The sequence below is a fragment of the Papio anubis genome, chromosome 2 (genome assembly GCF_008728515.1).
Source record: "Papio anubis isolate 15944 chromosome 2, Panubis1.0, whole genome shotgun sequence".
Taxonomy (NCBI): domain Eukaryota; kingdom Metazoa; phylum Chordata; class Mammalia; order Primates; family Cercopithecidae; genus Papio; species Papio anubis.
In genome coordinates, this window is record NC_044977.1 from 126,955,799 (window position 1) to 126,961,140 (window position 5,342).

Below are 5,342 nucleotides of genomic sequence, written 5' to 3' on the forward strand. Positions count from 1 at the left end.
ACATTAGTGGAAAATCAATTTAAATATTAATGAAACACAGAAGTTTTATAATGCTTTGAAACTTGGCCTATTGTAAAATTATTTCTTTATGAGAACTAATGGATTTTTAAAACTTAACACCATTGTTACATTGTCTTGTCTTATCTTGCTTTTGCTTTCTGAGTTAAACCTACACCCGAGTTGTCAAGTTTTTGTTTCTGCCATCTGCATTGAAACTGTCATTCAGTTGCCAGGTTTGGTGGCTGCTCCACCATTTTGGCCAAGCAGTATATTCTACCTCTTTGGAATGTTTTCAGTGGGGGTACAGGTTATTTGATTCCACTTAACAGTAAATATTTCTCTTTTTGTGTATGTTTCCCAACAATCTACAACCCCAGTCGAAGCTAAAATTTTAATGAGAAAAAAATTAGAAAAACCCTAATTGGTGTATGTTCTACAAAATATATGACCAATATTCTTCAAAAGTGCCAAGGGCATGACAAACAAGAAAGAATCAGGCAACTACCAAAGATTTGAAGGACACTAAGGAGACATTATTACTAAATGCAATGTGGTATCAACTGTGCCTTAGAGTAAAAATAAGGCATTAGTGGAAAACTTGGTGGAATAAGTAGCTTAGTTAATAATAGGATTATATTACTATTAAATTCTCAGTTTTGATGAATGTACCATGATTATGGTTAGAGGAAGATGAGTAAAAGCTATATAGGAGTTATTTACTATCATTGCAACTTTTCTGTAAATTTATAATTTTTTTTTTCTTTTTTTTTTTTTTTGAGACAGGGTCTTGCTCTATTGCTCAGGCTGGAATACAATAGTGTGATCACAGCTGACTGTAACCTCAAACTCCTGGTTTCATGTAATGCTCCCACCTTGGCCTATTTTAAAACTATTTGAAATAAAAAGTACAAAAAGGTAAGTGAAAATATAATAAAAATTGTCAAACCTTTGAGGCTTTCTCAAGGAATTTATGTTATCTAACTATGGATGGGACCAGTAGTGGGAGTGGGAATGGTGAGAAACAAGACACACATTCTTAATGTATGGCTTTGGGAGTGCCAAAGGTTTCTCAGCCAGAAGTTATGTATTTATCTAGTAAAAAATAAAGTATAGGTCTTCAATTAGTTTAATAACTATATATTAGCAACTATTTTGGCAGAAGGATGGGTCAGGATTTATGTTTAGTGTGAGTAAAATGCTGGGGAATATGATAGTCAAGTTTATTATCCTTATAAAACTTGCATTCTAGTGAGGGAAAGAGAAAAAAGAACAATTAATAAGAACATTGCAGAAATCTATGAATGCCAAGAAGGATGTAAACATGGACTCTTCAAAGGCAATATGGCAGATATTCATGGGCCCTAAATCTAGACCCTGCAGTCTTACAGGGTAAACTGACTCGTGCTTAAACAATAGTATAGAGATCTGTGATATTTGTAAGAGTTTGCAGGATGCAGAAAATATTTTCCCCAGATAACATGTTGTGAGAGTGATATTCATTGTATTTGTTTGGATTTTAATATGTCCATAGGATTTAAGGAGGATCTAAAAACAAGAAATTCTGAGCCAGCAAAGGATTTACATGGAATATGAAAAACCTGAAGAAAAGCAGTGGAATATTTTTGGGTCCTCCCTCAAATCTGACCCCAAAATTTATGTAGTTATTGATCAACAAATATTAAACAAATACATGACAAAGTATAAAGCTATAAATTTGGGATATACAGAAGTCTTTAAAAGCCAAACTAAGGAATTGTGGTTTTACTTATGTGTCACATTAGAATAAAGACAAATTTGAGTTATCAGGTAGTTTCAAAAGATAAAGTTGATAGTGTGGTTTCAAAAAAGAATGGTGGCAGAAAGTTAAATTAGGATATAACAATAAATAATATGTACTTTATGTTTATTAGCCAACCTATAATGTAAGTATAAATTAAATATATACACATATATATATAAAATATGCACTAGTATCCCTGTTTTGTAGATAATAATGATGGTATTTTTCCAAAGATTAGAAAAAAAAAAATACCATTATGGTTAAAGAATTTCCCCAGTATCAACATTTATTAAGTGGTAGAGTAGAGATTCAAACCTAAGGATCAAAGAGTTTGAATTCTTAAACCAAGATGCACTGTAATGGGAGAATATGTTTGATCCAAGGTGGTGACCATGGGAATGCAAGGAAGTGTAGATTAAAATACCGTTATGAATAGAATCAATAGAATGTGGTTATTTCGCAAGGGTTGGAATAAGAGGAGTAATTGATGCCACCAATGTTTCAATCCCCCAGAGGGGTGGAAAAGGGATTTACTAAACAAAGGATGTTCTTTTTTCGTGAGAATAACGGATGAGATCATCTCAGCAGAGGCTGAAGTAGTAGGGTAAGTTTTGTTAATAAATACATATGTTGGATCTCTGTAAGTCAGGAAATGAGTACAGATGAATATATGTAGACATTAGTTGGTGAGTTTTGTAACCTCATCTCTCATTTGTAAAGTTCATGTTTTGGCAGAAAAAAGCAAATGTGCACAATACTATATCTACAAAAATACAAAAGGAATATTAAAAATTAATTTAATTAATAAGGAATTTCCATTGCAGGTAAAGCAAGTGATAAGTGAAGTTTCAGATCTGTTATTAGTTATTTTCATGAAAGAGTCTTGTATTTTTGAATTGTTTTAAAATAATTATGAATATGTTATGCATTTTCATTTTTATTAATATACATTATATTCTTCATCTTTTCTTTGCTCTCATTCTTTCTTTTGCCATATAAAGCATCCCTAAACAACATTATTTTTAACTCTATTTGCTTCATATAAATAGAAAATGAGATCTAATTGGTTATGGTATCCACTAGCACCTGGGTAAAAGAAACTTTAGAGAAAAAACAAATTTCTGCCTTTCTTTGTCAGTCACTTCATTTAACAATGGCAAATCATTATTTTAATGCATAGGTATAGCCACTCAATTTGAATCTAAGAAGTTCTCTTAAACTCTCTTACAGTGAGATTTAGCTGCTTTCTATCTCTTAAGTATATTTCCCTGCTGCTTGATAACGCGATTCTCAGACAGCAGGATCAATGATGTTTTAATGTTCCAGGTATAGAAAAGGTTCACTGCACTTGACCAAGAGTCAGCAGGATGAGCAGGTAACTCATGTCATTTTCTATACAAACATTTTTCTTCAGGGTATCACACATATTTTCTTCCAGTGTCTCCAATGTTCTTGCAAAAGTCTTATCATATAAAGGAGTACCATGAATTAACTCATTTAATTCTTACAAAATTATAGGCAATATTAATTTCATTTTTCTGCCAAGTAGAGAAACATGATAAGTAACATGACAAGAAATCATGCTCAGACGTTTGCTTCCAAATTAATGTGATTTTTTTTTTCTTTGCTCTGCCCCGTGTTGTGGTGGCTCTGTTATTGCCTCCTATGTGACATTGCAATGGGACTTTAGCAAGGTCTTTCCTAGAATGTTTGGAATCACCAGTTGTTGCTTCTACACTTCGTTTATGATATGTTGCTGTCATCCCCATTACAGAGTCTGTGAAGCTGGATTAAAGGACCATCCAAAGTTGCGGCACCAAAACAAATGTGTAATCCCACTGCCACTAGGAGTCTGCCTGTGGTAGATCAGTCTCATCTTAGTTAATATGACATTGTTTGTGTTGTTGCCATTCCACTAAGATACAGTGAACTCTCAAAACATTTTCTCTATGTTTACTGGGATTACCTCTAATTTACATTTCACATTATTTTGAACACTTAAATTTCAAGTGATTTCTCTAAGATCACAGCTACAACTGAAAAAAGGATGAGTGCTTGCCTGTACACCTTGCGGTGACTACTCCAGCATGATTTACAGCTCTTACCTAGTGACATTTTTTTTTTCCTGATCTATCCTTAGGAAATGTAGATCTACAGGAGCAATAATAAGGCATCTATGCCTTTATTTTATTTGATTTTCATTTTTATGGATACGTAATGGTTTTACATATTTATAGAGCACATGTGATCTATTCATACATGTGTGTGTAATGAATAAAACTGGATATTTGGTATATCCATCACCTCAAACATTTATCATTTCTTTTTGTTGGGAACATCCCAGATCTTCTTTTCCAGTTATTTTGAAATATACAATAAATTATTGTTAACTGTAGTTGCCCTATTTTGCTATTGAACACTAAATCTTAATCCTTCTCTCTAATTGCATTTTTTTTTACCCATTAACCAACCCTTCTTTATTGCCCCTCTCCACTACCCTTTCCAGGCTCTGAACACCACCATTCTATTTGTTACCTTCATGGACTGCAATTATTTTAGCTTCCACATGTAAGTCAGAACATGCAATATTTGTCTTTCTGTGTCTGGCTTATTTTACTTAACATAATGTCCTCCATTCCATTCATGCTGCTGCAAAAGACAAGATTTTATTCTTTTTTATGGTTGAATAATATTTCATTGTGTGCATATACCACATTTTCTTTATCCATTTATCTGTTGATGGACACTCAGTTTGATTCCATGTATTCACTATTGTGGATAGTGCTGTAATAAACAAGGGGGTACAGATATCTTATTTATATACTGATTTCTTATTTTGGATATATATCCAGCAGTAAGATTTCTGGATCATATGGTAATTCTATCTTTAGTTTTCTGAGGAGTCTCCATATTGTTTTTCAGAGTGATTGTACTAATTTACATTCCCACTAACAGTGAAACTATGCTCCCCTTTCTCCACATCTTCACCAGCATGCATTACTGATTGACTTTTTAAAAATAACATTTTTAATTGAGCTGAGATGATGTATCTTTGTCGTTTTGACGTGCATTTTCCTGATAATTGGTGAAGTCAAGCATTTAAAATATATACCTATTTGTTATTCTATGTTTTCATTTTAGAAATAGCTATTTCAGGGTAAAAAGAACCCCTCCTATCAGGCTCTTTAAATATTAAACAGCTTGGGACTTTGAGACCACTTTTCCATGACATCTTAACCAGGGGAATGCTAACCAGGATTATGCAATGCAATCCTCAAAATTTCTCTGACTCAATTAAAATGGCTGGATTAAAAGTGGAAAACTCCTAGGTTTGAAGACTAGATAGATAGATGATTGAGATAGATAGATAGATAGATAGATAGATAGATAGATAGATAGAGTCCTCTGAAAGTGAGTTGAATTATCAAGGCATGAGATTCTGTTATAGATTGTTGTAAGTATCTCTTTTCATATAGGGAACAACTGAATAAAAAGAAAACAAAATACAAATAAAATTTTCTAAAATATGCAAATGGAAGTGTGATGCGAGAGCCTCATTGAA

General features: G+C 32.8%; 1 long non-coding RNA gene across 1 annotated transcript; it reads left to right on the forward strand.

The window, feature by feature from the left end:
- The first annotated feature begins 862 nt into the window (after positions 1-862).
- Positions 863-4,348, forward strand: LOC103882217. The gene is made up of 2 exons (XR_002520488.2): positions 863-3,155; positions 4,287-4,348. It is a non-coding gene; the product is annotated as an uncharacterized LOC103882217 (long non-coding RNA).
- The last annotated feature ends 994 nt before the right edge of the window (positions 4,349-5,342 follow it).